Below are 12,972 nucleotides of genomic sequence, written 5' to 3' on the forward strand. Positions count from 1 at the left end.
AGCTGCGATTGTCGGCCGCTAGTGCGTGCTCGTTGTCGTGCTCGTCAATGTACTCGTGAGCTGAGTGCTCGTTGTCGTGCTAGAAATGTACTCGTGAGCTGCGTGCTCGTTGTCGTGCTCGAAATGTACTCATGAGCTGTGTGCTCGTTGTCGTGCTAGAAATGTACTCGTGAGCTGTGTGCTCGTAAGCTGTTTGCTGTATGCTCGTCTTGCGGGCTTCATTTGGGAGTCATGCTAGACTGTCGATGTATCTCATGTTCAACTGTAAATAACATGTAAATAAATCCTGCTCTCCTAAGTCCCGACGAAGAGTCAAGCTCCTTCCTACAGCTACGACTGCCAAATCTTACATCTGAATGGCAGCGGTGAGATCGGCCTACAGCTCGTAGATCGTCCGACAACTCTAACAGGCGAGATCGTCCGACAATCTTACAACGTGAACAATGCAGTGGCGTAGCAACGGGAAGGGGGGGAGGGGGCGTGGGCCCCGGGTGCAAGGGGCCAGTGGGGGAGGTGGGGGGGGGGGGGGGTGTCATATACGTCTGAAGACACCCGGAAATTGTCGATATCCTCGACTACACCCGGGGGGGGGGGGGGGTTGCGGGGGGGTGACAGAAGACCTATGGGCCCCGGGTGCCAGACGAAGTAGGTTCTTTATTCTACGACCTAGCTACGCCACTGGAACAATGTCAGAGGAACGTGGTCTACGGGAGTGGCGCGAAGTTTCGGCTGGAATAACTTCGTAGTTGACAGGACTTAGACGATGCAAAACTATGTAAGGTACAAAGTATCGGCGCTATAATTTTTTTCTGAGCGGCCTCATTGACGTATAGGGGTCCAAACCTACACGAGATCTCCCGGGTTGTATGTGACGTCTCGATGGCGTATGTTGTATCGACAAGCATCTTGACTTTGTTGGGATAGAATTCGTTGCCGTGCAAGGTGCCGCGCGGCTTCGGCACGCTGAACAAAGGCGCCTGTATCTGGTGTGGTAGGTTGAGACGAAGTTGGTAGGAGCATCACGTCGAGCATATATTGGTGACGTCTGTTGCGTCGCCTGTTTCTCGCAGCTCGACCGGGATTACTATTGGGCAGCGTGGCGTTCTCGGTGGGCTGCAGGCGTCCGGTAGACCATGGCGATCAGTCAGGGACGAGACGATTTATAGAGCGAAATCTTGCACTGTTTGTTCAATGGTTGGTGAAAGATGAGAAGAGAATGAACTAAAAGAAAGTACATTGCGGGGCCGCTTAAATAGGCCCTCTAAAATCGTAGGCGCGATCTTGCTCACGTCAACGTCACGTGACAGTCACTGAGTCTGGTTGTGGATGGGCTGCTGATCCCTGTCCCAGGTGACGTGCGCATGTGCTTCTCTCCGCTGGCGGCTACACGTGCGTCGGGGAATCGTAGGCGGCGTTGCCATTCTCCCAGGTGACGTTCGCACGTGCTTCTCTCGCGGCTACACGTGCGTGCGTCGGGGATCGTAGGCAACGTTGGTTCGCGAAAGCGTTCTCCCATTGGTCGCACACACATAGGGGCCTATCGTCACTGCGGGGCGCCTGCCAGACCGGCATCCCCACGAGACAACCATAGCAAATTAGGAATTCATCTTCCGTTTTGGTTGAGCAGGGTCTTTCGAGCATCCCTTTTGCCCGCGGTGGCACACGCCAACCGTAACAGCATCTCCGGCGGGGGAAGGAAGGTCCCGACGCGTAGGGGCCAGCAGCCACTGGGCGGAGCATCGGCATTTCAGTAGCAGAATTTCCCTCACGGGTGACGAACCCTTGGTTCGTAGCTGGTAGATTCCTGGGCGTCGTTGGTCGGTCCTTGTGGCGCTCTTGTGCCTTTTCTCCCTGGTCCGGTCCGGTGAACTGGACTTGCAAACTAGCCTCGCAACCTTTCGTCTCCTGTTTGGGCAAGCAATCACCCTAGAACAGTGCAGGACCCACAACCACAAAGCAGCGAGCACGAGGCCACCTTTCCCCAAGATACACCAGGCTTTACAAAAAAAGAAAAGACAACCCGCTACTGCTTTTCCATTCCTTTCACGCGTCCTCCTCCCCTGAACACTAAAAACAGCCATTTCTTGAAAGCGTTAAGACGTGGTTACTAAAATCAGCTAATAGTAACCTTCGTAATAATAAAAAGAAAACGTATGAAAAAAAAATACAAACGAAAAAATGCCACGGGAACCCGAGCGAGCATGAGGCTTTCGTTACTAGGGGCAACGACTCAGACCGTCGGTATTGCCTTTAAGCTTACCCTTCTTGTAGCGAATATCGAAGGTGTACTATTGAACAGCCAAGCTCCAGCGCAAAAGACAACCGTTCTTCGTAGACATACACTGCAGCCATGTGAGGGGACAGTGGTCAGTCTCTACGGTGAACCTTGAACCAGTGATATAGCAAGCTAGCTTCTGCCCCGCCCATACTACGCAGGCGCATTCCTTTTCTGATGCACTGTATGCTTCCTCACGAACTGAAAGCTTTCTGCTGGCGTACAGTACAGGGTGTTCGTTTTCGTCATCTCTCTTTTGACAAAGCGCCACCCCCATACCCCAGTCGCTGGCATCACACTGAAGAATGAATGGCTTAGAGTAGTCGGGCGCGTTGAACACTGGCTGACTCGTTAGTGCTTTCTTCATCATACCAAAAGCTTTTTCTTTTGCGTCATCCCACTTTACCGTTTGTGGTTCTGTTTTTCTGCGAGCATCTGTTAAAGAACTTGCGATCTCGGAATAACGCGAGATATATCTTTGGTAATAACCTGCCAAGCCAAGGCATGACCTGATGTCCCGCTTGGTGCGTAGTTGCGGGAAGTTGTCAATAGTGATGCTTGAGTTAGAGCGGGCGAGCCATGCTGCCACGTAGTTCCGGTGCTCGACGCTATTTTCATGTGCGCAAACCTTTTCTTCTGCTCTTTTCCAATCAGAAATGCGGTGCGTGGTGAAAGCACTGGGGTAGATTGAAATCCAAAATAGTTTGCACATGAAACAGTAAACGGAACCTTTGGACTCCGAGTACATTAACCAGTGTCGCTCGTGCGCCTCCCCATTTACAGCCTTTCGCACGAAAAGATGAGGCGACATGTAGCGTTTCTGCGTTTTGTATACCCTTTCGGACGACGGAAAATTTTCTGCCCGATTTCGAAAATACAATGGCCCTTTCTCAAGGCATACACTATGAAAGCTGACAGTAATAACGTCCGGCCACTTAGCAGGGTCACTTCGGAGAATCTCGCAACGTACCTGTTGCTGCGGGGTGTCTGTACTTCTCTGTTGCCGCAAGGAGAAGCCGTCTCATTCGTCCACTCGAGGCGCACTTTGTGGGTGGGAACATGATTATTTTAAGCCAAACTACCAGGAAACAAGTGAGTCGGTTCTTGGAGTGTTGTTTCCTGGCGGTCGTCAGTAGAAGGAGACTCATCGGGGAGGTTTGGCACCTGTTGATCAGCAGTAGTAAAAATCGGGCGTGGCGGACCGGCCACCTGGGGCTCTGTGCCAGGGGCCCGGCCGAGTAGCATACACGTTGCTGACTCAATAACAGGACAGGGTTCGGTTAGCGTCGGTTGCTCAGAAATATGGACGACCGAGCTTTGCACCGTTTTCACAGGATCCAGACAACCAAGATGAGTCAGACCTTGCTTCTTGCCAGGAAACCGGGGTGATGGAGTTGGCAAGTCCTCCACAGAAGCACAGTTGGTACTATTGGGAATTTGACACGAACTCTGGGTAGAGCGATCATACTGCTCCGCGGAAGCTGCATTCACTAGGTACTTTGTCATCTTTAGTAGCTTCTTTTCACGCTCTTTTCTTTCTAACTTCGCCTTTCGTTTAGACGCACCACTTTGATGCTTCCGACCGAGCATTTTCTCATGAATGGATGCTAATTGTTCACCGGGCACTTCGTCAGTCCGATGCGACCGCAGGTGTCCAACGGTGGCCGTCCCGATGACTGGCGCACGCTGCCTGGATGGTCCGTGGCTGGGGAAAAGTGGTGCGTCCCCCGGGAGCTCCTCAGCGGGCAGGCTTATGCAAGCTTAACCTGCGGCTCGGGGCTGAATCACAGCCCGCGATCAACTTCCTTTTATAGACGCGCGCCGCGTCTGTCTGTTACTAGCGCCAAAGCAGGCGTTCACATACGCATAGAGTTCCTTGTACAAATTCCCTCCTTCTCCGTACAAACTCACTCCTTCTCCCGTTCCGGTCTCGTCTTCCTATTTGCTAGGAACAATCGTGTGTTCTGGGAGGTTCTCGATTTTTATTTGGCCCCGTCAACGCCGAGCCCGAGAACGAATAAAGAACGAAGGGGAGGGGGCGACTCCTAGCGCGGGCGAAGTTACGCGCGCTCCGTCGTCTCTGAGTCATCTTTTTCTACTTCTTTCTGGAAAGTTCGGCAGCCAGTCTGACCTACCTTTTCCGCCGAGCGCGCGCGAGGGTGCGCAGTCACTAGGCAGAAATGGGCCCGCGAGACAGGTCTTTGTGTCCAGCTCTCCAACTTCCCCCTTCACTCTTCCACAACCCTAGCCCGAACAGTGAACATTTCATGCCCTACGGCACGCAGACAAAAGCACGTGTGAAGTCTTCTTTGCTTTCCTGCCTAGACTCTGCCGTCAGACTCATATTTGCTATTGTCACGCACTCGACGTTCACTTGCGCATTTAATTTTCTCTTTCACGAGCTGATTAGCCATTCTTTTCTCTTCTCGGTAGTTGTTCCATCTAAGGAGAACCTCTTCTTCTTGTAATCCCAACTTTTTGGCTTCTAGATTATCCCTAGACGCCTGCTTACGCTCTTCAATAGCTTGCTTTATTTTCTTGTTCCAACACTTATGTGGTTCCCTCTTTCCAATCCAACAATTCATTTGCCGTGTCTGTCTTATCACCTCCTGCATAACGTCTACCAGTTCCTTATATTCCCAGACTATTGCAGGAACTGCCTCCATTTTCTTCTCTGTGTGTCTTTTTTAGTTTTGTTATTGCGACCTTTTCATTCATTTTTAGGAATTCCGTTACTAATGGTTCGTGTTTTGCGTTAGTATATCTCCCGAATTTTGAGGTTGAACGTTTATGATCGCTACCCGGGCTATTTTTTTCATGCTCATGTATCATCATCTGCTCTAGTTCATTGTAGACCGTTCCTGAGACTAAGGCGTATAGTCGATACATGACTGCCTGTTTCTTTATTGCCACGTTACCTATCCGTGACACTTTTACTCCTTGTTAACTACCATAAGATTTTCATCGCACAGATACAGCACTATAGATAGCCGTTGTAATCAGTATATATCCGTCTAAATTCTTCATGTGCGCCACTCATATCTCCCACTAATACCACCTGGCCTGATTTCTTGAACCCATTAATGTCGCTTCTAATGCAATCAACCAATTCTATCATTTATGGCGCAGCTCTTAGGCGCCCGTTCCTGGGTTGAGCGTCGGCGTCCCTCGGCGTAACCGCGCTCGTGCGATTGCTTACGCGTTCGTCGTCGTTTTCCTCCACAGCTGGTTCCGATGCCGCTCCTCATTTGTGCCATTATTTGAGGCTTCATCATCATCATCATCATCATCATCATCATCATCATCATGCCAGCGTTCCCTTTGCGAATGCGCTCAGGGCACTGGCCCACTGCCAGTCGGTGCCGGACTTTCGGTCTCTCATTCTTTGCCTCACTATATCGCCAAGTGAAAGCTGCGCTCAAATTTCGCACTAGGGATTATCGTTAATCGTCGGACATTCTTCATCTCTGCTATCACTGCCTGTACATAGGTGAGCTACTCCAAGCCGTGTTATCTTACAGCGAAGTTCCCCCAGGATTGTGTCCGTGTGCCGACACAACACTCGAGTCTTGTCCTCCGGCGTCCGTGTCAGACGCCACCTGCGTTTTCGTCTCCAGTTCCTCGCGAGTGCTCAGTCCAATGTGGCTATCGTGGAAAAAAATTATACTGACATTGGCCGCTAAGATGACTCTATAATTACGCCGAGTTTCCACTTACTTGTAACAATCAGTTAGTTCATATTGAAGTTGTAAACATTGCAGAATTCCCGTCTGTTGTCAATACAGGGTCCTGAATATTTGGCTGAGCGTGTTCAAAAAAAGATTTTGCGCTCACCGCTCCACTGTTCTTGCTCAAATGTTGTAGAGCGATCGCATTTTGGCGTCGACTTCGTTTAGTTTAACACTTGGCACGATTAGTTGCCTGTTTTTTAGACAAAAATGGAAAAATGATTTCGTCTATGGGAAAAATGGCGTCTGAAAAGCGTGCCCTGGCCCAGACTTGTGTTGCCACCTGCTGTCATCTGCAGAAAGCAGCGTTTCAGGGAGGGCTGCCACGTCTTGCCCGCTTCTGGAACAGGCGACTACCATCCCTGAAACGCTGCTTTCTGCAGACGACGACAGGTGGCGACACAAGTTTATGCTAGCGCCGTCGCGGCAGCAGCTCGCATCCCTATAAGTCTAATCTAATTCGAATCGGAACGGCCCTTGTTTAATGGGAGTATTTTTTTTCGGCGCTTTAGTGCATGTGCATAGAGAAATCGAAGTTGACCATGTGCTAAATTTATTTATTCAAATTAAAGCTTCCTCTTAAGCCTTAAGCCACAGACATTGGCAGGCCAGGCTGTGTTGCGCGGCAGCGTATATATGAGACTCACCTTGAAAAGCCAGCTGCATCGATTCCACAGAGACTGAGACTGCGAGACCACCACACACAGATTAAAATTATTGTTCTTTCTTTTCCTTTTATTTCGAAAAAGGCTTAACAAGTCTTAAGACAGAGCTGTAACAACCGCTCGCTGAACGAGAGAATGTATGAAAAGACGCTGAATTATGGGTGAAAGTCGATCACACGGAAAGAACTTGCAAACTCGTTCCAACTATTCTGCGCTTTCGTCTATAGAAGACTCCTATGGTTTGAACTGTATATATATATATGTATGTATATATCTATAGATAAATAAACGGCGAAAAAAACGTGCACTCTTCTTCTCGCTTTCTTCCCCCTCCCCCAAGGTTCGCCAGCAAGTTCTTCCCTTCACATGACTTGCATCATTGTCGAGAACTCAGCGACAGTGTCCACGCAAAAGAATTTTCACAATGCCCGCATCACAACACAAACCGCGGCTATCGCGGTAATCTGTCGGCGTCGATGAAACTTCACAGCTTAGTGAGAGCTATAAGGACAGTGGGACAAAGAAGCACTTGGTATTCCAGGCAAAGCCGCGGTCTTCATGCTTTCAGTAAACTTCCACTTCCTCCATGCGCTGATGGTTAGGATGCAACATTTCACGTTGATGCATAACAAACACGTATCTTTATTTTATTTTTTTAACGTTGTAACGCTCAGCACATGTGACGCGGTGCTTCTAAAACACCTAAAACACTCTGAATTTGACAATAGTGAAAACTTGACCTGATTACTGTTGACCATCATTGGACATAACAAAACGTGCATGTGCACATATCATGCATGAATCACACGTTTTATGCCACAGGGCAAACTCTCGATAAAAAAAAAAAGGAAAAGAAGAAGAAACTGAATCTTAGGGTAGTAAGACTTTCTACCTATATTTTTTACCTTGCTTCGCAGCTATATAGGCGCAAAATTTTAAATTAAAGGTCCTGAATTCACATTGAGCAGAGTATCACGTGTTATACCAGGCTCACATCACATCGTTAAAAGATCCTGAAGAATTTTTGTTGGCCTTTTGCCATGGTTAGGTCTTTCTAAATCGTTCGACTCTGCTGATGCGTCGGGACATGCTTCCGTGACGTCATTCACGTTAAAAGTCTCAATTTGTAGATTTTTTTGCACACGGAAGAACGAAGTGTTTACAAAGGCGTCAGCGAAATTAAGAAAAAAAAAGAAAGAAACGGGAGAGGGGATTGCGAAAGAGAGAGAGAATGTGTAGGACAAACTGAGCCCAAAATCAAAGCAGATATCGAGTGCGCGGAGGCCGCTCATCGTGGCGAGCATATTCAGGATATCCCACCTAATCCGAAGTTTACCAAGCCAGACACCAACACAACGGTACAAATGGGCGTTTAAATCACGGAGGAAAAGACTAGAAGGGAGTGCCACGTGACAGTTTTGACGCCTGGTCATAAATATACAAAGGAAAGGCCCACGGGAAATAGGCCCTCACCAGTTGACCGGCAGGCGGTGATCTTCAGCCGTCGAGCGCACGGAGAGTATGGGAAAGGGTAGGTGGCGAGGGCCGACTGTGATAAGTCCGTCACTTAAGGCTGCCACAAGCCAGACAATGTGCCTCGAGAGTTCCGGCAGCCATGGAGGGCCTATTTCCCAAAAGCCAACGCGCAGGTGGGCCTCGAAGGGTGGGAGGGGCGGTGTCAGAGGAGGTTGTCTCGCTGGGGCTACACGCCTGAAGTCATGCTCCCTCCTAGCTTCTTTTTTTTTTTTTTCCTCCGTGGTCTATATGACCAACAACAGGCATCTGTCGATATAAACCTTGGGTCACTTCGACGCCGCCAAGCCATCATTTTTTCTCTCTCTTTCTCTCTCGAGGGAATCCTCACCCGCACGTCCGCACGGCGTTCATGTAGACCGAAAGGAAAACGTGAGAAGGGTGAACGGGGACACCAGAAGGCCTTCGCGCGTTCAGCTGTGACGTCGCGTTCTAAGCCCAAGAGCCGACAGGTTTCAATGATGATGATTACAATGATAATGATTTTTATTGGCATCCCCTATGAAACGGGGCGACGACAAATAGTCGCCTATAGCCTGCTTGAGCTAATCAGGTATAATTATACATCAATTGCAGTCTAGCATTTAGCCTATCTCTCCTCGGATTTTTGCCTCTTCATCAGAACCTCCATTTCTGTATTGTACAGTTACCTATACCTGTAACAACCCCGACTCCATTGATTTTCTTTTTTTTTTTTTTTCACTAGTGCTTCAAACATTTCTTGCTTATCTCCACTGCTGACCAGTAAAGAACGCGAGCGACGTCTCGTGCGGTCGTCTTTACTGCACAGCTCGGTTTCCGGCGGCAGAGTGAACCTTCCCTGATGATGTCACGCTTATAGAGAAGAGGCTTCCTGCTGCGTACAGGAGCCGTTCATTGTGCCGGCCACTTCAGCGTCGTGCGCACTGACAATCGCAATAGGAAATGAGAAGATAGCTTAAAAGGAAATAAATTTATAATATAAAAACAAAACCTGCGAAACCGACAAGACATGCTCCAGGGCTTCTTAAAGTCGCTGACGTAAACATTTTGTTCTGCAAGCCACGGCATAGAATGGTGGACGAACGCATCGCTTCCAAAGCAGTACGTTATGTTGTGGGGAAACCGAGCGCACAATTTCAAGACGTGACATTTCGCCTCCTACCCCTAGCCCCCTTCAGAAAAAGAAATAAAGAGAACCCGCCAGACAAAGGAAGATCGGTGATACACGTCTTGCAAAGATGCGTCAGAGACGTAATACATGAGAAGAGTTGAAAAGCAAGAAAGAAGTAAAAAAAAAAAAAAGAGGACGCGGATATTTACGCTCTACGAACTGCGAGAACGTCATACGCTTTACCAAGATCCACACACACTGTTTGCGAACGTTCGTTCAATTCGTTCAACGCTGTCGCCGAAATAAAATGCGGTTATCGGCGTACGAATATACGGCATTCAACGAGAGTTGAATTCACTGCCTGACAGGATGACGGAACGCTGAACTAGCGCGCGGTATAGGGTGTCTGCGCGGTAAACACGCATCTCTTTTGTTGTGAAATGTGCACTTTTCTTTTCTGTTGTGTCTGGATCGACCCGCCGAACTCCATAATATTCTTACCTACTTATTTCCTTCTTCCCGTTCTCGAACTGTTTCTTGCAAGTTTCAACAAAGCTTTCTTTGTGCAGCTGGAACAGGCAGACCAAGTTTACATAATCCGAACGCGCAAGAAAAATAAGAAAAATACATATAATGTTCATCTTTGCGTCACGAAAACTTGCTCGCACAAGGTACAGTACACCGAGGGAATCCCGCGGAAAACGAATTTTCCGGGGGCGCGCATGAAACGGACCAAACATACAATATATCCCGGCTTTGAATGGACAAGATGCGTCTCAGCAGATAATACTTTCAAGCACACTGTAGAAAGAAAAGCAAACAAACATTGCCGAAACGCGTATGCGCTGAAATCCGCGCAGACAGACTGTCGCGTATCGATGAGTCTACACAGTCTGTACACACTTCGTAACCGCCCCTTGTTCTTGCCCGCATTAGGAGTCACTGCATCTACGTAAACTCACAGAGACAGTCAACCAATGTATCACATGATTCCGTGAACACTATACATATGCATACAAGGAAAAGCGTTGCCCGATGCAGACGAATTACTACGATGTTGTGCCGCAGAAGTTTAACCGAGAACCGGGTGTATTATACATACAGCTCTTGGGTGCGCTCGACGCCTGATTTCACAAAGCGAGAGAGCGCAGCCGTAAAACTTATTTCGCGCCGGTTGTGATTATTGCTCTGTTTTCTTGAGATCTCGTGAGAACTTGGCAATGACTGCTATAGAATCAGTATTAGCTCTCGAAGGCTATATTTCTTTTCTGAGTTTTTTTTTTTTCTTTTAACGCGGGAGAGTGCTTAAACCTTGCCGGCTCCGAGGAGGCGTCTCACTAAAGACGTTGTGCCAATGTAACGTGCGCAACCTCGTCGAGTGTGCATGCATGGCGAATGAAATGCTAAAAATAAATAAACAAATAAATAAATAATAAAGAAGCTCGTTGCGCTGCTTTATTCGAGAGGTGGAATATTTGATTTGAAAGACTATTAGGACAACGTGTACTGTATAACCTGACTCACTTTCAATTGCGCGCGCGCACACACACATACACACACACGCTCCTGTCTACATGCTAACGAGTTCGCGATTATTGAAGCTCTGGTGAACAGTAGCAGGCCAAGAAATGGTATGCGCGTCGAAAAAACACAACCGAGTTCGAAGGGCGGTGCAGCTTTCGCGTCGAGTTCGCAATCTTTCATATATATTATACTATAATTCCTATAATGCGTTCAACACTTCGTCCCTAGCGGATTCTACGCCACCCTAGAATACAGTTAGCATTTGTTGGCGTCCTATTATAGAGTGCAAGGCAGCCGCTGCGCTTGTTCCGCTTCCCGAACAGCACCGCTGTAGCCGCCATTAGTTAGATAAGATCAGAGCATGCCTATGATTAAGCTGTGCTCCCGAGCGTACTCACAGCTCTATCAGAACACTGGCTGAAAAATAACGAATAATTGGTTTAAAATGGGTCGAGAGATACTGCCGCAGACGTAGGCTAGAGTATACCGAATGACGTAGACGCCAGAAGCAGCGCTTGGAGTGACATCTTGTGGAGCCCTGTTCAGCCAAAGCGTGCATAATTTTTACTGCAGTGACCAACCATATTTAATTCATCTACTGCCGTTGATGCATCGGTATAGCCATCAGGAAGGTGCTTTGTATTCTTTGTTGTGTTGAGATGGAGGCCTTTCTGGCGCTGTCACAAGATGTCGATGCCAACAGGTGCTGTTGCCGGCGGATGTGCCTTCCGGTACTTCGGTGAACCTCCCCTTCGCTGGTACGCCTTCGCTGCGTTAGATCTCTCTAATAAATACCGGGCATATGTGAGCCAGTCATATATATATGTATGCATAATGCTATGCTTACGGCGTACGGTTCATTTAGTATGAAATCGAAAAGGTTAACTTTTTTTTCTTTTCTTTTTCGGAACAAATGTTATTATAGTTTCAGCACAAGTTTGTATCAAGTCACTAAATGCATTGCAGTCTAGGAAAAGACAAGATTAACTTCAACTAGCATTTAATATTAGCTTCGGTATAGCACGTATGCAGCCAACTGGCTAAAGCATACGCCTTTTGCAAGTGCGCCCCCCTCCTCCTCCCCCCTCCACCCCCCCACCATACATCATAATTTCGTCATAAGTTCTTTGTCATAAAAGAGGGAAGTATCAAATGTAGCGCCGAAAGCACGGACGACAACTTTACGTTTCTACGGTTGCAAAATGCAAACCTCCAGCATCTCTAAAGACTACGAATTGGCCTATACGGCCTCTACACAGTATAGAGGGATATTATGTAAAAAGAGTGAGTGTGGTATATTTTTTTTTCCTGCCAGAGAATATTAAAAAGGTAAATCCATTTGGACGAGTTGGAGGCGTTCGATCGACAGGCCTGTCGCCGGCTTCGCGTCGTTCCAGGACGTTATAGTTGTTTCCTGCTTTTTTTTTATTATTCTTTTCCGTCGAGCATAACGAACTGCGCGCGCCTAGTGCAGCTCGTTGAACGGCGGTAATGAAGTGGCCGCGACGACGAGATGGCTACAGTCATCGTTTACATGGAAGGACTGACTTCGACTCCTGACGTGTGCTTGGGAGCGCGCACGTGTTATACATGTAATAGCAGCGAAGATGGCAGGGAGGGAACTAACGCAAACGTAGGCACCAAATGAACTGCACTATAGGCATCACAGCCTGCAATATTTAGTGGTGAGAGCCTCATAGTAATACAGCTCGCTACCGATTTAATGGATAGACACGCCCGTTACACCATGTATCGCCACTGTCGCCTTTGACAGCAGACTGTACCAGGTCGTCATCAGCATGCCTTGTTTGCTGACGGCGCCGTTATCATACGAAAATTAACGATTTCTTCCAGGACAGCCTTTTTTTTTTTCGACTGCGCTCAAGATCGGCGTACTTCGACAAGCGTTCACGGTGGATCAAGTATACGATGGACTATCCCAAGCCGCCTGTCAATCGTATGACAGTGAATCTCGGCAAATTATATGAACGCCCGTCGAGAAGCGGGTAGCCTCTAACACCACTAAAAGTTAAGTACTTGATATCTCTAGCTAGAGACTGCTCACTGTAGACGATCCAGTTTTGATGTTCTGTACCCCATGGGGCGACACTAGAAGAAAGTGGAAGCCACGAAACGTACGGATGAATTAACGCT

Source organism: Dermacentor andersoni, chromosome 5, assembly GCF_023375885.2.
Source record: "Dermacentor andersoni chromosome 5, qqDerAnde1_hic_scaffold, whole genome shotgun sequence".
Classification (NCBI taxonomy): Eukaryota; Metazoa; Arthropoda; class Arachnida; order Ixodida; family Ixodidae; genus Dermacentor; species Dermacentor andersoni.